The following is a 25,771-nucleotide window of genomic DNA, read 5'->3' as shown; positions in this document are numbered from 1 at the left end:
TTTTTTTTCACCGTAAAGCCTTATTTTTATTATTATTTGCTTTATGTCTATCCTTCATTTCCATGCAAATTTAGCAACAAATGCAGCTATTGTTTGTCCAAACTGCTGAATGTTTCTCTAATTTCGTTTAAAAATATTCTGAAAAAAGTACCCCGGAAATCCCATGCTGAACATGATAAACAAACACTTACAAGTACATTAATTTCAACTGTCATCAATAGCCAAGTTGTTCAAATGATGTATAAGCATAACATTAAAAAGGAAAAAAAAGAAAGAATGCTCTATCCATTGGCTTTCAAAATTGTGTCTATAATCATATGTTTGAAGTGAAAATTATTCTGGGTTTGGCTCCTCATCCGATTCTTCTTTCTTGTTTACAGATGGTTTGATAAAACCAGTCAATGGTCCTTGTAGATCAGAGCCATAAATATGGCCCATCTTGGTACGTTTTGTTTCCAAGTACCTCTTGTTTTCCTCTGTAACGGCTGTCAAAACCGGCACTCTTCCAATAACAGCCAACCCATAACCCTTCAGACCTGTGAACTTGGCTGGATTGTTGGTCATCAGCCGCATCGTTTGCACGCCTATGTCTCTCAGAATCTGCGGTTCGTTGAAGGCGAATATGTTCAACATTTGTTGCATGTGAAGGGGGTGGAATTTATGCGACTAACCTGGGCACCGATGCCGTATTCTCGAGCATCATGGCCCTGGTCTTGCAGGTTATAGGCTCTCAGCTTCTGTCCTAGTCCGATCCCTCGCCCTTCATGACCTCGAAGGTAAACCACGACTCCTCGACTAGCTTGTTCGATTAACTGCATTGCCAAATCCAACTGGTTGCCACAGTCACATCTTGCCGATCCGAAAATATCCCCAGTTAAACATTCTGAATGAACTCTCACAAGAACGTCTTGGCCATTCCCTATGTCTCCCTGTTTAAGGTTTGTAAAAGAGAGAATCGCAGGTTTGGCATACTTTTTGGACACCGAAGTTTATAAATAAACAACTAAAGTACCTTAACAAGTGCTATGTGTTCTGTTCCATCTAGCTTTGAACGATAGCAGTATGCCTGAAATAGACCCCATTTCGTAGGCAGACGTGAAATCGCAGTTCTTTCGACGATCTTTTCCCTCTATCTCCGGTACCTTTCAAATAACAGCCCACAGTTAGTCTGCAACTAAGTACACAAGAAGCACAAACTTTCCACAGATTCTGGTATAGAGTCTGTCTATGAGTAATACACTTGTATTATGTAACCCGGACTCGTCATTTCCGCACCCATGTTCGACATATTTGGATATGTTAAGGGTTTATGATCCTCCAAATATACGGATATCCGACCTATGATCCGTGAACATTAGGTATTTAAAACTGGGTACCCAACCGGGTACTAAAATGTCGGTCCGGACTTCCAGGTACACATAAAATTGGGTACCCGTATTTTCAGATCACGGGTACCCGGTTCATAATTTTTTTCCTTTAAATTATATTATTTTTATATATATATATATATATATATATTATATATAATTCTAAAATTTAAAATTTAAAGTTCTATAATATATAATTCACGTATAAAATTCAAAAATTCAAATTAAATAATTGGAAAAAATTAATTAAATAATAAAATAAAAATATAATTAAATTTCAATTGCTTCGAAGTTAAAATAAATATTTTAAAAAATAATTTAGAATGTTATGGTAGAAAATTTTAAAGAAATTAGGAATTTAGAATGTAGAGAGTGAAATAATTTGAAAATTATAAATAAACATTTAATATATATATATATATATATATATATAATAAACCGGATACCGGGTCGGTGGGTGCACAATTAAGTAATATTTTGTGACCTGGGCCCGACTAGAAAACCCGAAAAATTTAACGAGCCAGGTACTTAGCCAGGAAAATCAGGTATTTTCAAAATAAATACTTGATATTTTTTAACCGGGTTGGCGGGTAACCAGGTTAGATATTTTTAAACACCCTAGTGAACATAGCTTTGTGTGAGTGATTAGATCATTATCAATATCAATGTATCAAGTTAGAATAAACAATGACATTTGAAAGTGCAAGACTAATACCTAATCAACTGCATTCAGAAACCAAGTCATGTTTTGAAGGCTCACCTAATGAGATCAGTTATTGAAATAACTGGTATGTTGTGCTTCAAAGCCAACTCTCTTATAAATGGCAAAGGTGCTATAGAGCCATCCTCTGGATCAGCGACAGTTGAAAGACCCGAAACAGGACGTAAACCGGAGAGGATGACTAAATCGACGGAAGCCTCGGTATGACCAGCCCTCCTTAAAACCCCACCATTTCTATACTTGAGAGGAAATATATGACCTGGTCTTCTGAATTCATCAGGTTTAGCATCCAGGGATGAAAGTGCAAGAACAGTCTTTGCCCTATCCGAAGTAGAAACTCTGGTCGATGTGCCGGTTTTCGCATCCTACCGAATCTTATAAAGTTAACAGAGCAAATAGCAATCGAGTAAGTCCTGCTATATCGAGAGAAAAAAGCATACCACTGTGATAGTAAAAGTAGGAGTAGAAGAATCTCCGTCTTCGATTTCGGGGGACATTAAAGGAAGCTTAAGCCTTTCGAGATCCTCCTCTTTCATACCTACGGAAACAATGCCGGAACCATGCTTTACCATGAAAGCCATCTGCTCCGGAGTCGCATGAGAAGCTGCCATGATGAGTGTTCCTTCAAAATTCTCATTTTCATCATCTACAACAATCACAAACTAAGAAAACAATGCAATGAGCAAAATGATTGTCATTGGCAACACAAACAAACAGTTCCATAGAAGCTTGAATCAAAGCAAACCTTTCCTTGGCGGATTGTATTCAATGCCTGCTCGATCGAAGCTAATCCCTTCGAAGGGCAGTCGGGATCGCCCTCGGCATCGCTAACAAAGAAATCAATGGTTTCATAATCAGGGGTGATTTTAGCATCTAGTGTTCCAAATGGTGCTGAAGATGACTCGTCATCATCAAGTGCACCCAACAAGGCTCCATTTTCAGACCCCTTCAAGGACTCATCATCAAACAAGTCTCCAGCTCCAATCCCAGACACACCCAGCACTACAGCAAAACAAGTTTTTGCGAAGTTTTTTTACCTTTAGCGGCGTTTATAAGCGTCGCTAAAAACACATGCTGCGTTAAGACAAACGCCGCCGTTGAAAATAGTGCCGCTAAAATTTACGGCGTTTTTTCACAAAAAACGCCGTAATAGGTGTTGATATTTAGCGGCGTTTGTCATAAAAACGCCGCAATAGGTGTTGATATTTAGTGGCATTTTATAAAAATGCCACAATAGGTGTCGATATTTAGTGTGTTTGTCATAAAAACGTCGCAATAGGTGTTAATATTTAGCAGCGTTTTTCAGACAAACGTCGTAATAGGTTATGATGTTTAGCGGCGTTTTTTTTACAAACGCCGCAGCAGGTATTGATGTTTTGCGGCGTTTCTGCTAAAAACGCTGGTACAGGTCTGTATATAGCGGCGTTTCTAGGATAAAAACGCCGCTAAATATATGGTATATTGCGGCGGTTTTTTTACAAACGCCGCTAAATAACACAGAATTTAACAATCCTAAAAATTATGTTTGATTACCCCAAAATTGTTTTTTCAACCTGTTCCATTATCCAACAAACAAAACAATAATAATATCAAACTCTATATCTATAACAAACAACATCAAATCCAATATAATAAATAAAAGTTTTCATTAACATAATATAAGTTCAGTTACAGAAGGTTCAGTAGAATGCTCATAACATAAATGAGACTACGATGATGGATTATGAGGTTGCGTTTTCTGAATCATCAACATCATATCATTGAGTCGTTTTTCAAATTCTTCACATCTATGCTGATATGCTGCTTCTCTCTGTGATGCCGCTGCTTCTCTCTGTGCTGCCGCTGCTTCTTTCTCTGCTTCCACTGCTGCTCTGGTTGCTTCTGCTGCTGCTCTCTCTGCTTCCCTTGCTTCATTTTTCGCTTTCAAATTAGCCATTTGTTGATCCATCTCAGCCAACTTTTCTTTTAAACGACAAACTTCTTGGTGGGAAGATTGAGACTGTGATGATATGTACTGTGATGAACTGGATCCAAAATATTTGGTGGGAGTAACGAATGATCCTTGGCAGCGCACCCGACCATATCTTTCAGGACCCAAAACGTCATTAATAGCTTGGTTTTCAATGTCATCATCATTAACAATACCTTGACTCGAAGCAGTAACATGATACCTTTTTCTCCCTCAATTTTTCCTAATAAAGTGAATAATTAAATAAAATAAAAAATGTCATGGTACAAATATAAATAAAGTCAGGTAAATTTAAAACAACTACCCAAAAAACGTACCATAATTTCTGCAGCGTCAGCAATCATAGGAGTGCCATCCTTCTTTGTATGTGTCATGTCGAATAGTTGGATTCGACCAACTTTAGAACCGGATGTATTTTCCTACAATGTACCATTATATAATTACTATGAGTTAGTATGTACATGGAATACAAAAAAACTATTTCAATAATCTATAATACCTCCTTATGAGCTATACAAGCAAAACTCTTCGATCCAGCCGTGTGCGTAAACTTTTGTTGTTGCCTGCTAGCAACACCAATATGCTCTCGGGTCTACAATGTCAACAACCACTTTTAATGATGATTTACAATTCGTTACAATTATTTCTGAAAAATACATCATACTGTCCTTTTTGTGAACTCCAAAATCTGATTGCATCTTCCCATTGGTACCTGAGAATTCCTGGTGGGACTGTTTGCAACTTCTCTTCAAGGCTGAGATCATTCTTAAAGTATTTCTTCTTTAAGGAGCTCTTGTGATCCCTCCATCTCTTCCCTAACGTTTGCTTCACATAATCGTCAGAGACCTCTAAAGAAAATTTCTCCTATACAACATATAAGTGCGCACCGTAAGTATAAATTAGTATTGAATTTCTATAGAGTATGTATTATAATGACATTATTACCTTAACAAAATCCAACACTTGATTTTTGTTACTATTAGGCATTTCACGCCATGACTCGTAATTGATCGGTAACAGATTCACATTACGTCCAACTATGCCTAAGTAACCTGCTAGAAGACGTGATTTTGGGCCAATAGGTTGACCGACATCGTTTCTTGAAACTTTGACACGATGCACAGGAGGAAGTTGGTATAATTGCTTCAAAGTTGTACGTCCTCGAGTCTTTCTATATAAGAAATTATTAAATGCTAGTTTTGAAAATGAACAAAGTAGTAAATAATGTTTCGAAGAATACTTTGAATTTCTACGTCTTCTTCAACAGTTTCCGGAACTTCGGAAGACTCAGGTGCATTCGATTCCTCGTTATTTCTTTCTTCATGGTCTTCAGAAGCTCGAACAACCCGCAAATTATTTATTTTTCTCCTCGGCATGATATCTATAATAAACAAACATGAGTAATAAAAAATGAATTAATTAATGAATATATTGAAAGATAACATGTTAAAGGTTATAACATTATAAATAAATAAATGAAGACATAAAATCGTACAAAAGTCTTATATAATGTCAGTTGTCATAAATATCTTCATCAACATCCTCCCGAACCCATTGAAATTGTGTTGTATTACTGATAGTTCCATCTAAGTTTTGTGGTAGTAGAGGTAAACTTTATGATCTTGTTTCAATGTCATCTCTACTTCTATCCCCGATGTCTATTGTCGTAACCAGTTTTCGCCTGGGCACGAAAATTTTACTCAGCGGGAAAAGTGATGTGAATAAATGGTTTTTAAAATATTTTTGGGAGTCGCCATCGGCATTTTTGAGTCAGGTAGGTCGAATACCTAAAAATTATCTTTTAAAAAAGTTTTTAAGAAAATATCTGTTAAAAGATAAACTGATCTGCGTTTAACCAAAAATTCATTCTTTTTAGAAATAAAAAGGGATTCGTGATCGGTTACGTTTAGGTTTGAATTTCTACGTCTTCTTCAACATTTCCGGAACTCGGAAGACTCAGGTGCATTCGATTCCTCGTTATTTCTTCTTCATGGTCTTCAGAAGCTCGAACAACCCGCAAATTATTTATTTTTCTCCTCGGCATGATATCTATAATAAACAAACATGAGTAATAAAAAATGAATTAATTAATGAATGTATTGAAAGATAACATGTTAAGGTTATAACATTATAAATAAATAAATGAAGACTAAAATCGTACAAAAGTCTTATATAATGTCAGTTTCATAATATCTTCATCAACATCCTCCCGAACCCATTGAAATTGTGTTGTATTACTGATAGTTCCATTTAAGTTTTGTGGTAGTAGAGGTAAACTTTATGATCTTGTTTCAATGTCATCTCTACTTCCATCCCCGATGTCTATTGTCGTAACCGGTTTTCTCCTGGGCACGAAAATTTTACTCGGCGGGAAAAGTGATGTGAATAAATGGTTTTTAAAATATTTTTGGGAGTCGCCATCGGCCTTTTTGAGTCAGGTAGGTCGAATACCTAAAAATTATCTTTTAAAAAAGTTTTTAAGAAAATATCTGTTAAAAGATAAACTGATCTGCGTTTAACCAAAAATTCATTCTTTTTAGAAATAAAAAGGGATTCGTGATCGGTTACGTTTAGGGAAGGATTAGCACCCCTACAACGCCCAAAATTGGTACTTTATTAATTATAAATTGTCTCTATTTTAGAAATTTAAGAATTCAAAGATATATTTAATTTATAATTCGGTTATTTCAAATTATAATTTTAAGAAATATATAATTTATAAGATATTATTTATTTAGAATATCAGAAAGGGCTTCTAGGTGCTTTAAGACAGCTCCTTTCTTAATATTAAAAAAAATAAATATAATAAAACATTTCTACTAATATATAATTGATAAAGTAAAATTTTATTTAAAAATATCAGAAATAGACATCCAGTTGCTTAAGATTGTCATTCCTTAATATTAAATATTAAAAATAATAATTTTCTCTAATAAAACAATATGTGTTTTCTGATTTTTATAAGTAAGATATTTATTTATTTTTAAAAGATTAGAATATAACATCTATTGTTTTAAGACTGTCCTTTTCTTTGATATTAAAAATAAATAATATTATTATTTAAACCAATATAATATATACATATATTTATATAATAAAAATAAATAAAGGTAATAATTTACATATATATTAAAGTAATAATAAAATAACATTGTAAATAATAATAAATAAATGAAATAAAAAATTAAAATATAATTATCTACATTAATGAACATGACTGAAATATAATTAATAATAGAAATTTAACCCTTAATTAAATCAATGATTAAAATATCGATTATTAAATTAAAAGCTCCATTCGAATATATAAACATAAATATTAAATGTAATTTAACCTATAATTATACGGATTAAAAAAAATTAATTAAATAATAAGGGACTAAATCGGTTATTTACCCTAATGTATATAAATACAGTTAATGGCTAAAATATTAAAATAAAATTTAAAAACTATATTGAATGATTAAAATCAATTTCAGTGACTAAATTGCAAAGTGCACCAAACTTGGAGCCTGCGGATGGGGTTTTACTCCTGTGAAATTACAGAAACACCCTCATCAAAACGACGCCGTTTTGATGAGGGTATTTATACCCTAAAAACCGGCCCTAAAGGCCATGGTTTCTCATTTTTCCTCATTTCCTTCTCTCTCTAAACGAGATAAGGAATTTTCCCTCTGTCTTCTCTCTTTACTGGAGGGATTCTGGTTTCCGGCCGACAGCCGTGTTCCGACCGATTGTCGCCGCTGGCCACCGTGAACGGTGGCCGAAAATTACAAAATCCACCCCAAATCGAAGCCCGATTTTCCCTTGTCCTAAATCCAAGCCCCGTTTTTCTTAATAACCCTCTAATAACCCTAGATCTAAAATAAACCGAGGGTTTTTTTACCTTCGATTAAATGGCGGTTTGACGACGTTTGGTTTCCGACGCCGCTTGGTAAGTCTCTTCACTCTTATCTCGGTTATTTTTTCGTTGCTTTCTGTCTGTGTGTCTTGCTTGTCTCCTCCTTTTTGGTTTCTGTCTCCTCTCTTCCTCTCTGTCTTCTTTTTTTTTTCTATTTTGCAGGTTCTCCATGGCTTTTATAAGCCTCGACGAGGCTCTCATCGGACCAGTCCAAAGGGGTTTATCTGGTGAGTCACCAAACTATGTGGTGACTCATCCCATAGCTACGACGTGGACGGTCGACGTGGTGTTTCTGGAGTCTTCGAAGAGGGTGGCTTCGTGACTGCTGCTGGAATGGATCATCTGGAATCATAAGCGACAACTGTTTATTATTGATCTAAGGCGGCGGCGGCACTGGCTGAGGCGGTTTGGATGATAACCTAGGGTTAGGAAACCCTAGGGCTTCCTTTGCTGGAACCATCTGGGCCGTTGGATCAAAGCCAGATCCAACGGCTGTGAGTTAAGGCGGCTGACTGCTGGGATGATGAAACAAACCTTAAATTGGGTTTAGGGTTTTCTATGGGCTTCTGGATCTAGGCCGGTCACTGTTGGGCTAGAGTTGGGTCTGGGCATGTAAACGGGCCTCCAGTTTTGTAATTTATTTATATAATAATAATAATATATATTAATAATAATAATAAAAATAATAATTTTAATTTTAATTTTAATGAAAGTGAAAAATTAGTGTCTACATCTATCAAGTCTCTGGGAGTATTTCGAAGCACAACATACCAACCGTCATCCATTGGATCATGACAATAAAATACTTGTTTCACTTGAGAAGAAAATACATATGGTTCATCCATCAAACGTTGACCCGTGTGAATTAATCGAGAGAAATTCACCATTGTAAACCCAAATTTATCTCTTTTTATACATCTGTTTACATCAACCCAGTCACACCAAAACAGCACAACCTTTCGTTTTCCATAATAATCTAACTCAATAATGTCCGTAAGATTTCCATAATAATCGACCTCTCCCTCCTGCGGATTATTGTCCCTTACAGTAGCATAACTTGTAGTTGACGAAGTAACTAACACTCCACAATTTTGTGTCCTTCTTAATCTTTCACGAGATTTCGTGTGGAACCTGAACCCATTGATGAGGAAGGCATTATATCTTTTAACTATTCTATTCGGACCGTGAGAAAGCCATTTAACTTCTTCACTAACTTCTCTCCCACTCCAAACCTATTACACATGAATGGTGAATTAATTTGCATTGGCATCGATATAAAAAGCAAGACGTATATATTTTATAAGTGTTCCGTAAGATTTAGTTGCTTATCGTCTGGCCTAACCATTCATGAAAAGTTTATGTGAATAACTTATGTAGCTCTCGCTGATTTAATCTTCGGGAGCGTGCTCGAGATCTCAATACTTCTTTAAACTCACTATAAAGAATATTATGTCATTAAAAATTGATAAATATAAAAGATAAAGGGATTTCATTAGGATTGGGTCCGAAAGACTTACTCGCGAAAGGGATCTATTGAATCGTGATGGAAAAGAACATATCGGTGTGCTTGTACCCAAGACGTGTCATCTAAGTGTGCAATTTCAACTTTCCCTAATGGTTGACCATAACTTCCAAAGAAATAATGTTGAGGTATGTCATCAGTACTTAACACATCATTTCAATTTGGTCTATTCCATCTTGTTTCAACATCTTCCAAATGTCTAGAGAAAAATGTCATACATTCCTCTGCCAAATACCCTTCAGCAAATGATCCTTCCGGATAACGCTTATTACAACAATAAGACTTCAACTTGCCCAAGAACCTATACACAAAACAACATACTACGTAAATACATTTGAGTGAGAGGTATAATCAGTAGTAATTTGAAATATGATATTCAAATAACACCCCTCTATAGGGTACATCCATCGATAGAAAAATTGGACCACCAACTCTTGCTTCGTGAGGAAGATGAATTAGCAGATGCACCATAATTGTGAAGAATAAAGGTGGAAATATCTTCTCCAAGTTGCATAAAGTCAAGGCGACTCGATCTTGTAGTTTATCAAGTTCTTCAACCATTAGAACTTTCCCACATATGGCTTTCATTATATTAGAAAGTTCAATGATACAAGACGTCACCTTACTCGACATATAACCACGAACAACTACTGGCAGTAAATCTTGCATTAATATGTGATAATCATGTGACTTTAAACCATAAAGTCTTCGATCTTTAACACTGACACATCGAGAAATGTTTGATGCATACCCATCTGGGACTTTTATATCATTCAACACCGTGCAAAACACTTCTTTTTCTTTCTTCGAAAGAGAAAAAATAGAAGGCGGCAAGAAATTTCTTCCATTTGGACGTAATTGCGGATGAAGATCATGTCGAATTCCCATTTCCACTAAGTCAAGTTGACTCTTAAGATTATCTTTAGATTTTCTGCCATCATTCAGATTGGTCCCGATAATATTCTCACAAACATTCTTCTCAATATGCATTACATCAAGATTATGTCTCAAAATCTGCTTTTTCCAATAAGGCAACTCGAAAAATATACTCATCTTTTTCCACAAGTCTATCTCGTTTGGATCATCCTCTTCATCAGACTCATCATCAGTTTGTTCGTCAACTTCAACCTCTTCATTGACTTGCTTTGCCTTTTTCTTTGATCGTACACTACTTGGTTGATTCATCTTTCCATAAGTAAAATTGATATTTTCAACATTCTGAATATTTGAGAGCCGGTTTTGGTTAGGAGCATTTCGAAACTCTTCATCACCATCAAACATATTCTTTTGACTTCTAATCTATGATTATCAGTAACCACCGACGATGTCCCATATAAGAGAACTTATTTCCATTAACCAACCAATTCGAATATGTTTCTACAGCACAACAAGGACAAGCGTAACGACCTTTCGTACTCCAACCCGATAAATTTGCATACGCGGGAAAATCATTAATTGTCCATAATAAAGTCGCGCGTAAATTAAAGTTCTCCTTCGTCAACACATTGTATGTTTCGACCCCTTCCCATAACTGTTTCAACTCTTCAATTAGTGGCTGCATGTAAATATCAATATCATTTCCGGGGCCTTTCTCGCCGGGGATTATCATGGATAAGATGAAAGATGATTGTTCATGCAAATCCAAGGAGGAAAATTGTATGGAACAAGTACAATAGGCCAAGTACTATATGAAGTACTCATGATTTTGAATGGATTAAACCCATCAGTTGCAAGACCGAGCCTGACATTTCGAGGATCTCTCGCAAAACTTGGATACTTGTTGTCAAATGACTTCCATGCTAAAGAATCTGCTGGATGCCGTAATAATCCATCATCGGTTTTGTTTGCCATCAGCCACCTCATAGACTCAGCAGTCTGGAGGACATAAACATCTTTGTAGCCTAGGTATGAGAGGAAAATATCGCAGAATCTTAATCGGTTTCTTTCTTGATCGTGCTTGAGCTTCATCCTCAGTAACATTTTCTGCCTCCCTAATCATCCATCGAGATTTTCCACATACATGGCAAGAGTCCTGATTTTTTCGATCACCCCAATATAACATACAATCATTCGGGCAACTATGAATTTTGTCATATCCAAGACCCAAATCTATTATCATTTTCTTCATATCTTTGCATGATTGAGGGATTTTTACAAAAGGAAACACTTCTCCTAGTAACTCCAACAATTGCGTAAAGGAGTTACCAGTCCACCCTCCAGGTATTTTAAGTGGAAAAGACGAATGCAGAAAGAAAGCTTTGAAAACTTTGATCCCTCATAAAGTTGTTCATTCATTTCATTCAGTAGCTTGTAAAACTTTTCCGCTTCTCCATTTGGCTCTTCAGCACTTCTAATTCTTCTCATCTCAATGAAATCATTAACATCATTCTGACAATAATTTTCTATAACATACGGCTGATGAGTGTGCATATTAAATGCATCTCGTAACATCCCTTCCATGTCATCTTGTCTAAAAGTTGGATGGTGAGAAGGAGCAGGATAAGTCGAATAACTCGTGGAAGAATATCTATCTGATACAAACTCTCCATGAAAGATCCATTTTCTATACCCCTGAACAAATCCAAAAATAACTAGATGCTCGTACACAACTTCACGAATGTGCCAGTTAATGTTAACATAGTTCTTACAAGGGCAAAGAATCATATTCTCTTAGCTTGCATTCAGAAAAGCTAAATTTACAAATTTTTCGACTCCATTTCGATATTCAACGCTTACCCTCGAGAAATCCATCCAACTCTTATCCATTTCGTATTTCTGGAGTTTCAAAATCAAATGTTAATTGCTAATATTATAAATAACTTTAGAACCTAAACAGAAGCATTAAACTATCAGATATAGTCCATAATACTTAAACATAGTATATAACTAATGACTCCTAAATTATAGAACTTTTAAATTGATAAACAAAAACATAAGTCATGTATGACCTAAAACCGTCTTGTAGTTAATGGTTTGAAAGGTCTAACAAAGCTGTAATAACTACGAATACGGTCAGTGCTATTAGATCACACATTGTTCTAGAAGGTTTCATCAAAAGGTAACATGTTATCCTTACGTTTATGTTGGTGACATTATCATAACAAGAGATACTTTGATGAAATCAGTAAGCTAAAAGTGAACTTCATGCTAACTTTGGATGCATAATAATACCTGAACTTCATACTTTGGATGCAGTGCACTTTTATCTGTGCCTTTATCGACTTTGAACCACTCAACAACTATGAGCTTGAGAAGGGGAAGTCCACCCGTTATCTGCAAAAAAACTTGTAGGTTACTCAATTGATTCGATGCAGAATATTGGGAAAAACAAGAAATACGGAGAACAAAATACATATATAAAAAAAATACATAATTCCTTGCATACTATAATCCTTCAACACACTTAGCAACAATTTTGTTTGGTAAACAAAATGCTAAACCTTATTATTTTTCCTCATCGGAAGGTGAGTAAGAGCAATGGAAGCTTCTTATGGTACCGTTTATATGTATATTGGTTTTTAGCACAAATACAAGCTCAATTTTTAAATTTATAGTTCTTTTATGTTCGTGTACAGACCGGGGAAAGGGAGCAGTAACATTAAGGTAATTCTTGTATGCATTTGAGGTTTTCAATTCATGCACTAGATTTGAGTTTCACATCTTCTTTCAGTTGGCTCATTATAACAAAATTCACATTATCCTTTAGTTTAGAATTGAAGCTGACATGACATAGTCTATTCAACTTTATTTAGTCTATGGCGTCAACACCAACTAGCATCAATAACACACACACTTGGAATACTAAAATGAGGAAGTAGACATGTCTATATGCACATGTGCATGTCAATAGGCCAGACAAATAAATTAAAACACTATAAAATTGAAACACCACAAAAGCAGGTAGCAAATATGCAAATTGAAACACAACTAAATTATTACCTCACAAACATAGAACTTCACTTCATAGAGTAAAGGAAGCGCACCAAAAAATATGCAAATCTTTACACCTAAAGGAAGCAAAATAGTTCCTTATAAGAACAAGAATGTAATCAGATAGATTAGAACACAATGCCTTCTAAGAAATGCAATCTTAATATTCAGTTTGATTAAATTAATTTAGTCTAATTGATATGATTAGATATGAATTGTTCTACTTAAGAAAAATAAAATTCTAAAAGCAACACAGTCCAATCAATTCTAATTTCCTAGCATCGACCCTCAAAATGGACATATTTCTTTCTCGGCTACCAAACAACATCATGATACAAATTAAAATTGCTCAAACAATCAACTGTCCATTCATTTATCTCCAGAAACAATCGGCATTTAGTTGTCGTCAATGAAGTTGCAATTATGAAAGGTTCCTGACAGAATGTTAAACTCTATTTTCCTGGATAGTAGTCCAACCCAGTCCAAGCAGTCAAAATGTTTATACTCAAACATATATTCAAAACATTAAATGGGGATCATACGTCCGTAACAGAGAACCAAACATTGCATGTTTAAACTCAAAATTTCATTACATAAAAGTATGAGAAATCCTAAACATAAGATGGTAAATCAATACCCATTTTTATTTCAGTGCAAAGAAGAGATTTAGAGAGTACCTGGCATAAATGTAATGGCGTTGGTTTGGGTGGCTCTGGGTTCTGGCTGCTTGTGGCTACGGAAGAAAGAAAATGAACCGACGATGAAGGGCAAGTCGGAGTTGCTGAAATGACACTGAAAAGGGAACCAGAACGCTTGGCTGAACGATGGTGAGAAAGAAATTAGGGCTCGGGCAAAAAATTTGATTTTGGGGTTTTTATAATACTTTACGGCGTTTGGTTTACAAACGCCGCTAATTGACAATTCTACTGAGTCGTTTACCTAGCACCCGCCAATACTGCCCTATCCTATAGCGGTGTTTTTATAAAAACACCGCAAAATATTATATCTATTGTGGAGTTTATCTGAAAAAACGCCACAAAATATTATATCTATTGCGGTGTTTATCTAAAAACGCCACTAAAGTATGAGTCTATAGCGTCGTTTGTATAAAAACGCCACTAAAGTACTAGTCTATAGCGGCGTTTATATAAAAACGCTGCTAAAGTACGAGTCTTTAGCTGAGTTTTCATTCAAAAAGCCACTAAATTACGAGTTTATAGCGTCATTTAAATTCAAAACACCACTAAAGTATGAGTATATAGCGGCGTTTGTATAGAAACGCCACTAAAGTACTAGTATATAGCGGTGTTTGTATAAAAACGCCACTAACGTACGATTCTATAGCGGTGTTTGTATAAAAACACCACTAAAGTACGTACCTATAGCGGCATTTATTGGAAAAATGCAGCTATAAATGACAATATACAACCATTTTACGGCGTTTGTTTCAAAAACGCCACTAAAGTATTACTCTTTAGCGGCGTTTTTGGATACAAACGCCGCTAATTACCTTTTATTTAGATCATATTAGTTGATTTTACCTATTTCATTTCTAATGTACATCAACTAAATTGACTGATATATGTATAAACATTATATGGAGAAACATTAGTTGATTTTACAAATTAACACAACCATACATTTTAATTATGACATAAGTTATGCATAAAAATACTTAGCAACAAAATACATTACAATTTAGAAACATTAAAGTTATGCATAAATAGTCTTCACCATATTGTTCAGTAGAATTTAGTTATGCTCATTCGTGGGAAAAGGACGTAGGAAAGCTGTTTTCCTTGTTTGACGATGTATCGTTAAGTTTTTCCTCCATGTAACTATATGGAGAAACTCTTCATCCATTTCACCAAATAAATCTCCTACCTCTGGTTCACCAAGAAGAGTCCTTGCGCGCTTCAGTGCTTCACTTGAAACAGATAACGACCTTTCACCTATAGTATGAAACTTGATTGTAGGTGGCTTGTGAACTAAATAAAAATTAAAATAAATTTAAATAAATGATATAAATGTTTACTTGGAGTAACAGTAGAGGCAACTTCATCTTCATTGAGGATAGATACTGCTTTTGCAATTGAAGATTCTTTAAACGCCACAAAGTTACCAAATTCAGTTCTAAACATCGGGTATTTATCCACTCCTCTATCATCGTTCTCAATAAGCTTCGAAGATCCTATATGCATACAATCTATGAAATTTGACTGAGCGTAGAAAAACAAATTATAGCGGCTGAAAGATTCATAGATTATTACCTTCAAGAAGGAGATCGACCATGGAAGGGTATGGAGCAATAGGAGTTCCTTTCGGGTCATCATCAAGTTTCGACGGCTAGACCAGACCGATATCCTCCCAACGATAATTTGATTCATCATCAGAGCAAATACGCCACTTAGACATTCCGTCGACGATAATTTCTCTTACTCAAGGCAACACCTGCTCTCTTTTTCTCAAATACGTTAGCTTTTTGGGTTTTCCCCATTTTCAAAAGACCAAAAAATGAAAAAGATCATTAATGATAAGAGGGATCAAACCGTGCAGTTGTGTAATAGTTCGTCAGTGAGAGGCCCGATTTGGTCACCGGGACATACAAACGACGACGTCGGTGGGAATCGTTTGAGAGCTATTGTTGTTCCATAGAAGAAGCTTTGAGGGAAGAAGAGTTTAATTGATTTTAGGGTTCGGGTAAGAGAAAATGAGGATTATATATTTAATATTTTGCGGCGTTTATACAAAAAACACGCCACTATTGATTACACTATTGTGGCGTTTGTTAAAAAACGCCACTATTGATTAAAACTATTGCGGCGTTTTTCTAAAAACGCCACTATTGATTAACACTATTGCGGCGTTTATCTAAAAAAACCACTATTTATTATCACTATTGTGGCGTTTTAAGAATAAATGCCACTATATGTGTAATTTATTGCGGCGTTTGTGGTATAAACGCTGCTAATTTATCGATCTATTGCGGCGTTTTGGCTAAAACGCCACTATATGTTAATCTATTGCGGCGTTTGTGGTATAAACGCCGCTAATTTACCACTCTATTACGGCATTTGTTTAAAAACGCCGCAATAAACCACCCTATTGCGGCATTTTTTATAAAAACGCCGCTAAAGTATCAATTTGTGGCGCTACGATTATAAACGCTTCTATATGTTTAACTTTTGTGGCGTTTTCTCTCCAAACGCCGCTACATATGTTTTTCTGTAGTGCAGAGCACAGCAACTTGAATTCAGCCACATTTTTCTGTATAGCCTGATTTCCACTCCTTGTCGAACGGCCAAACATCTAAGAAATTTCAATACACAAACACGATATAAACGCACGGGGATTATACGAATTGTCAAGTCTAATAACAGTCGGGATGTGTGTGCCTTGTGTTCATGAAGATCTGAGGAAACAAAGCACAATTCATGGAATGAAAGTTTTCAGGGAGAGAAAATTATATATATTTGAGATGGTAGAATCTCTTCAACTATTGGTGCTTTAATTGGGTTAATATTTTGCATATTATTAAGAGGTATGCAAGGAATAAAGGGCCACCTCTGATTGTGGATGGTGTAGCCAATCCACATATGACGTGAATGGTCTGGTTTTGGCTAAAACGCCACTATGTTAATCTATTGCGGCGTTTATATAAACGCCGCTAATTTATCACTCTATTACGGCATTTGTTTAAAAACGCCGCAATAAACCACCCTATTGCGGCATTTTTTATAAAAACGCCGCTAAAGTATCAATTTGTGGCGCTACGATTATAAACGCTGCTATATGTTTAACTTTTGTAGCGTTTTCTCTCCAAACGCCGCTAAAAACGCCCAGTTTTGCTGTAGTGCAGAGCACAGCAACTTGAATTCAGCCACATTTTTCTGTATAGCCTGATTTCCACTCCTTGTCGAACGGCCAAACATCTAAGAAATTTCAATACACAAACACGATATAACGCACGGGGATTATACGAATTGTCAAGTCTAATAACAGTCGGGATGTGTGTACCTTGTGTTCATGAAGATCTGAGGAAACAAAGCACAATTCATGGAATGAAAGTTTTCTGGGAGAGAAAATTATATATATTTGAGATGGTAGAATCTCTTCAACTATTGGTGCTTTAATTGGGTTAATATTTTGCATATTATTAAGAGGTATGCAAGGAATAAAGAGCCACCTCTGATTGTGGATGGTGTAGCCAATCCACATATGACGTGAATGGTCTGGTGTGTTCAAGCAAAACTATCATTTTCTTACCCCAAACCGAACAGGATAAAGAGACAAACCACTGTAGTAAAGACTCGAGCACATCTGTATATAACTTTTCAGATTGAAAATTATTTTTGGAGTCAAAAAAGAGTATGATTACACATTTGATCCTCAATATTTATACATTATATCTATTTGGTTATAATTTTAATTCAAGTTAATAAATTTAATATTCAATTGTATGGTGACATGTGTTACTACCATATTGGAGGGTATTTTATTAATTTTAATTATTTAATTTGTTTTATTTTGTGTCCAATAATATGGTGCCATGTGTCACCACCTTATTTGTTAAGCAAAACAATGTAAAACCTAAATTGCTACTATGAGGATTCGAACTAGGGCTTGGAAAAACACACACGTCTGAACAACTGGGCTAAGCTCTTAACTAGGCAGAGAAAATGACTAACATAATATATTCTTAATTTTTGATATAACCAAATTTTATACTATATTTATTTTATATATAGCCGAAGTATAGTTTTAGTTTTTTAACATAATTAATATTATATGTATATGTATATAATCATTAAATAAAATTTAAATTATTAATTATATTTAAAAATTAATAAAATGATTATATATATATAAAATATGGCTTAAAAATATAAAATATAATTTTTAATTTTATTTTTTAAAAATTCAATTTAATGATTATATATAAAATATTGTAAATTATAATTGAATATAGGTTTCGTTTAATGGCATGTTAGTCTGTCATTAGTTATGCATTATATACAAAATGTTGTAAACCAGTGCCTAGTTAGGGTAGGGATGGCAACTCAACCCGAACCCGACGGATTCCGACCCGACCCGATCGGGTCGGGTCGGATTTTTTTAAAAAAAAATTTGAGTTCGGGTCGGGTTTTTTTTAAATGCATTGTTTGGGTCGGGCCGGATTTATGGTGGAAAAAATCTGACTCGACCCGACCCGAAAAATATATATAATTTTACCTTATATATTTAGGGATAATTACAATAATACCCCTCTATATGTAATTTTTTTAATTAAGTCATTGTTTTTATTGAATAAAAATTAGATGAACAAAGAATGGTCTATGAGATAACATGTAGTTTAGAGTTATCTGAGTTCGAATAATATTATCCATAAATTATTCATCAATACAATATGTTGAGGTAAAGCTTATGTCATATATTAACGGGTTGGTTCAAGTAGTAAACAGTTTAATATTGCTTAAGTAATGTCTTAGGTTTGATTGTTTGTGTATGCAGATCGATACAGATTAGTTATGATAAAACCTTACAGATTAGATAGGACGAAATCTTAAACTTATGGCATATAAATACAATTATGTTGCTCTCCACAGAAACTCTAATCTTTGTCAGAAAAAGATAAAAGCTTACGAAGATAGTTGATTATCTTTCCTCATTTGATTCCTAAACAATCTCTTCTTAAATTTTATTAAAATATTAAAGCAGTTAAGGTATATAATTAATAATAAAATATTTATTAAAATAATTGATTGTTCACAGACACTACTAAAAATTCGAATTAGTTCAGGTAATTAAATTTTTAAAGTCGATATTATTTTAATCAAAATCTATATAATTATTAATAAAATCCAAGATAATTGATAGTAGTATTTTTTTGAATTAATCACTGATATTCGATCTATTGACCGAATAATCCATATCGGATATTGCAGAGGCGAGGGCGACCATCCCAACCCAATTTACTCCATTCGTAAACGCCAAGATTCGAATCCATGACCTTGTTTAAGGGATCTAGTACTCATCCTACTAGACCAATTAATTATTGGTAATTGATAGTAGTACTTGATATAATAGTCAAATGTTGAGCTGTGTTGGTTAAAAATAACAGAAGAATGATTTGTTTAATAGTTTAGAATATATGAAATTTTAAATCTAAACAATTAAGATAGGGGTAAAGATGTGGATACTATAGTTGCATGTCTTCTTCAGTTTCCCATGTCACCTCTTCGACACCATGGTTTCTCCAAAGCACTTTCACTAGATGAATCATCTTGTTTTTTTAGCTCTTTTACGTCTTTCGCTAAAACTCTTATCAGCTCTTCCTCATAAGTCATGTCCGGACTCACCTCAATTTGTTCTAAGGGTGTGACGTGAGAAGGATTGAAAAGGTATCTTCGAATCATGGACACGTGGAACACATTGTGAATATGCTCCAACTCTAAGGGCAAGGCTAACCGATAAGCTACAGGTCCAATCCTCTCAAGTACCTCATAAGTTCTTATGAAATATGGGGTCAACTTTTACTTGCACCCAAACCGAAGCACTTTCTTTAATGGGGATACCTTGAGGAACACCTTATCACCTACCATGAACTCGATGTCTTTGTGCTTCAGGTTTACCTTGAATCAGTTCTAAGGCATGCTCCCTAGCCATACCACATTTAGTTAAAGAACAATATGCTCCATAATCATTCATCACGTCTTGTTTTAGTGAAGTCAAAGAATAATTCATATCAAACATGAATTTATAAATATATCTAATCTCGATGAACCAATAAGTAACATTCTTATTTTCAACAACTTAGTGCAAGTGAACTTAGATTTATAAGTCTTGATCTGCCAAGTGTTCGGATCAAAATTGTTATAGGAGTCCATGGACAATTCTCCATACAATCTGCTTGTAATATCTTTGTCATTAACCTTAAATAAGACAACAATTCTATTCACCCTCTTATATTACCTAATTGTCTTGTTTAAAATCTCTTTAATAAAAAATAATAAACCCTTTTGAAATTTAGGGTTTTCTATATCAATCTCTTTATTGAACTCAGGAAAGGTAGGAGGATCTGAGTCAGATTCTTTGTTACTATTTAATTCCTCCGAATTAACAGTACTAGAGTCAAACATTTCATCATACCTACCCATGTCCCCTAAAATATTTCTAACATCCTCCTCTACCATGCTAAGTAAAGGATCTTTTTCATCAAAAGAAGTTTCACCATCAGTTTTTACAAAATGATAATCTGATTCATTAGATCCATTGTTTGTATCTTCTACCACAACTTCTTCAAAATCAGCTAAAGACTTATCTTCTTGTTGAGTTAATCGATCGATGAATATGGCCAAGAGGGGGTGAATTGGCAAATAAAAATTTCAGTAGAAGCTATGCAGAAAATTGAAAGTAATTGTGCAGCGATTTAGAGTGGTTCGACTTTCTCAACCAAAGTCTAAGTCCACTACCTTAGCTATCCACACTAAGGATTTTCCACAAATTCACTAATTTGTCTTTCTTTTGAGGACAAAGAGTAACCTTATAAATCCCTCAATAATTATACCCCAAATTCTTGAGAACACTCTCTCCCAAAGAGAAGATTACAAATTTGCAAACTTACAAGGAAATCCTCACAAGGTAGATTGTTTGCATAATTCTAGAAAAAAGAAAGAATACTCAGAATGAATACAATTGAGTACAAGTAGTGTTCTTGAAAGCAAATAAATATTGAATGAAAAATAGGCTTGAATGCTCAAACTTGAGGTTGATGCTTTCTCTTTGATTCTCTCATTATAGTTGCTTGTTGTTCTTGTTATTGATCAATGGCTTCTAAGCTTGTTTAAATACACCTTCAAATGATTCTGAATGTTGGGGATGATTAGTGGAGTCAATAGAGTCATTTAAGTGTGAAAGAAATTAATTAAAGCATTGGGAGTGTCAGTGCATCGATACCCTAGGTGCATCGGTGCATCAGTGTAAAATTCAAATTTGACCGTTTGGACTCTCAGTGCATCGGTGCACTAAGAGTGCATCGATGCATAAAATGCATTCAATGTTTTGAAAAAAGCCTGAGTGCATCGATGCATGGTCTTGTGCATCGATGCATCAAATGCACTGAGTGCATCGATGCATGGTATATGCATCGATGCATAAAATGCATTCGATGTTTTGAAAAATAATTGGTGCATGCAGGATTGGTGCACACTTTGAAAATTTGATTTTAGGCTTGATTTGGTTCAAATACTTTGTGAAAATTGTTTCAAAATAGTTTAAGTATAAACACATTTTACACATTTAGTAAGGTTTGAATTTGAACTTGAAAGACTTTGAGTAATAATTTGATATTCGATTAATTAAATCGAATATATTAAAAAATCATTTGTAAAATCTTAAAATTCATTTAATCTTAATTTGTTATCGAAACACAAAAATGTTTTCAACAATCTCCCCCTTTTGATATAATAAATATTTGTGTTATTTTAAGATTTTCTAAAATTTGAAATCAATTTTGAAAATTACTCTCCTTACTATAGCACTTCTCCCTTTTAACACTTAATATTTCCCCCTTTTTGTTAAATCAAAAAGATTAAAAACTGATTTAAACAAGGTTTTGAAAAACATAGCCATTGAGTATATATATATATAGCTTAAGTGCTAAGATCACAATCAAAAGAGAGATTAACCATTAGTTTCATAAACATTCATAATTAATGTGAAATGGCATAATTGGTCAAAATGAACTAATATGATGCAAAAATTAATATCATTAAGCTCAAAATAATAAAGATAAATCAAACCAATTATATATCAAGTTTAAAAACCACAAAACATCAAATTATATCTTCAAACAAATTCAAACAATCCAATAAAAAAACAATAATCCCCAAAGTATTCAAAATGTTTTAACAATAAAGTTCAAAGATGATCCAAAACAAAACAAGGTCTACTCGTCCTAGAGGGATTGGAGCGGAGGAGGAAATCGGCTTGCATCTCAAGAGAGAGAGAGCATCCAGCGTGCAAGCATCTCCCTTTGAAATTCCATCTGTCGAGCTTCCAAAGAGTCTAAGCATGATTTACTACTTCGTGAGTAGCAGTCAAGTGGATTCGATGGAAGCATATCGTAGATCAAATGTCTCAAAAATGAACGAAAATATGGAGGCATTTTCCTCTTGTGGAGTTAGTTTTGGTGTAGGCTCATCGTCTGGAACGTGATCGTCGATATCTTGCATAAGTTGTTGAACTCAGGATCATCGTCAACAACCGGTGTCGGAGGGAGGAGGAGCACGAGAAGAGCTAGGAGCAGCTCGAAAGCTAGCTCCCGGGGTTTGCTTACTGGTCGAAATACCCAAAGACCGGTTTCCTCGTCTTGTTTCCAATCCACTTTTCTTCAAGGAAGTAAGATTGATTTGGTTTGGAGTGGGATAGATTGTCGAGAGACGTTTAGACCAAGTTGATAAAGAGTTACTAAGAAGACATCCATAAACTAATGTTTGAAGGAACAATGTTTATGACATCAACTAGTTGACTGAATATAATGTGGGGTAGATTTTTGATTTTATTCTTGAGACAATGCATCCACCACAAATCCCTAACGATAGTTTGAGTACCTACCTCCGGATGGTCTAAACCACCAGAGATCATCAAATGAAGAAAAACGATCGTGATGATCGTAGAGTACTAACACTAACGTTTGGAACATAGGGATAATCTATAGTTTCATTCTCATTATATATCCTATTATCATCTAACCCAAAACGGAAATCTATAGTCTCGGGGTCAATATTAATATATTGGCCTAAAAGATAAGATCTAATGGCTATAGTTCCACATTGAGTTTTGTTTTGAATGCATACCGCATTGGAATAGAAAATGCGGACTAATTGTTGATAGACGATAGGTTTGAGCTGAAACAATTTATCAAACTTCCAAGGTTTAAGATTCGGAGGTCAAGTTAATATCTATCATAGCTTGAAGAGAAGGAATACACTCTTCCCGGATTCTATAAGTTTGAAAAGAATTTCTGTACCTAGAGTACAATTCGTCACAACGACGCTCAGGCATATTAAAACAAGATCCTAATAGAGATATAGGTGGAGGAGGAACGGGATTAGGAGGTTGGTTTGAACGAGAACAACTCGACGAAGTCCTAGGGCGTTTGGGATTAGACATGGTTTAGGAATCGAAAAAAGGAATATAACCTGCAATTTGAAACACATGTATGCAATTTAATCAATCCCAAAACTCAATTGAGTCCTCAATAATTCAAGGTTCGCTAAACCAGATCCTAATGGGAAAGATTTTGAAAACTATTTGAAAATAATCATAATATGTATAGTTTTCATGAAAACAACATAATTAAATCAAAAACATCAAATTTAAAAATTAAATTCAGATTTTCGATATAATAAATTTTTTTATTTCGAAAAATTCAGAAAAATCTTTGAAAATTTGTTAGTTTTTGATGAAATTAGTTGTAAAAACTAATTTGTAATCATCAAACATTCAATGCCCGATATAATGTTCATCCTAGAACTAATTAAAAATAGTCCTAAGATCAAAAATCAATATAATAGAAGTTTTTGAAATATTACCTTGAAAAATTCGGATTTGAGAGGAATGTGATGTTGTTTTACACGATTTGATGATTAAAGCAGGATTAGGAGTTGAAAAGCTCAAAGATTCCGACAAAATTATGTTGATTTTGAGAAAAAGGAAGATTTAGAGATTGAGAGGGGCGTATAGCTGATGAGGATATAGTTTTAGGGTTTGAAACAAATGAGAAAATAAGCCTTTTAAACCCAAAACCCACGCATCGATGCATGCATCGATGCACATTCAAGGCGTACATCGGTGCATCAACATGATGAATCGATGCACATTCAAAGGGATGCATTGATGCCCTGTTAAGTGTATCGATGCATGAAGCACAAAAATGTCAAAAATCTGTTTCAAACACTTAAAATGCTAAATTAATTAGCTCTAGTTGTATTGGCAACTCATATATTGAAAATTAATCATGTTCAATCAATCAAATTAATCCTTAAGCTTCATTTGAACATAAAATTAATTTTCTCTAAAATAACATAAACTCCCCCTAACTAATAGCAATGAATGCAATCAAAAATTATCATTATATGCATTTTTCATTTTATTTTTTTTAGAATGCTAAAATCATTTTAAACACTAAGTGAAGATAGGTCAGTTAAACCTAATTCTCTCCTAAGTGTCCAAAATATTTCTTTGTCTAAAGGTTTTGTAAAGATATCCTCTAATTGGTGCAAAGTATCAACAAATTCAAGAACTGCATCTTCCTTAGCGACATGGTCTCTAATGAAGTGATGTCTAATTTCAATATGCTTAGTTCTAGAGTGTTGGATGAGATTTTTAGTGAGACAAATAGCACTAGTATTGTCACACTTGATAGGAATGGTACCTACTTCAATTCCATAATAAAAAAATTGTTGTTTCATCCATAAAACTTGTGCACAATAACTACCGGCTGAAATATATTCCGCTTCAGTGGTAGATAATGCGACACAATTTTGTTTCTTTGAAAACCAAGAAATCATCATATTTCCAAGGAATTGGAAAGTACCAGAGGTGCTTTTCCTATCTAATTTGCATCCTCCATAATCCGCATCGGAGAAGGCATGCAAGCTAAAGCTAGAGTCTCTAGGATACCAAAGTCCTAAACTATGAGTTTTCCTTAAGGTATCTAAAGATCCTCTTAACAGCTAGTAAATGTGATTCCTTAGGGCATGATTGAAATCTAGCACATAAGAAAACACTAAACATAATGTCCGGTCTACTTGCAGTTAGATAAAGCAAAGAACCAATCATTGACCTATATAATTTAACATCCACGCATTTACCTCCTCCATCTATGTCAGGCTTTGTCGATGAGCTCATTGGAGTGTTATGTGGCTTCCCATTTTCCAGTCTAAACTTCTTGAGCATATCTTTAACGTACTTAGCTTGGTTGATGAAGATGCCATCTTTTCTTTGCTTGATTTGGAGTCCCAAGAAAAATGAGAGCCCCCCATCATGCTCATCTCGAATTCACTTTGCATTAGCTTAGAAAATTCTTGGCAAAGAACATCATTAGTAGAACCAAATATTATATCATCAACATAAATTTGAACTACTAATAAATCTTTACCTTTATGCTTTAAGAACAATGTAGTGTCAACCTTCCCTTTTGAAAAACCTTTTTCAATTAAAAAAATTGACAATCTTTCATACCAAGCTCTAGGAGCTTGTTTTAAACCATAAAGTGCTTTTGTTAATTTAAGAACATAATTTGGAAATTTTAAATCTTCAAAACCTGGAGGTTGTTCCACATACACTTCTTCCTTTA

General features: G+C 34.5%; 1 pseudogene; it reads right to left on the bottom strand.

Moving 5' to 3' along the window:
• Positions 1-264: 264 nt before the first annotated feature.
• LOC120148202 lies at positions 265-16,824 on the bottom strand (annotated as a pseudogene).
• Positions 16,825-25,771: the final 8,947 nt, after the last annotated feature.

The sequence above is a fragment of the Hibiscus syriacus genome, unplaced genomic scaffold (assembly GCF_006381635.1).
Source record: "Hibiscus syriacus cultivar Baekdansim isolate YM2019G1 unplaced genomic scaffold, ASM638163v2 tig00110954_pilon, whole genome shotgun sequence".
In the NCBI taxonomy this organism is placed as follows: domain Eukaryota; kingdom Viridiplantae; phylum Streptophyta; class Magnoliopsida; order Malvales; family Malvaceae; genus Hibiscus; species Hibiscus syriacus.
The sequence above is the reverse complement of the archived record's forward strand: the minus strand, read 5'-3'. Positions and strand labels throughout refer to the sequence as shown.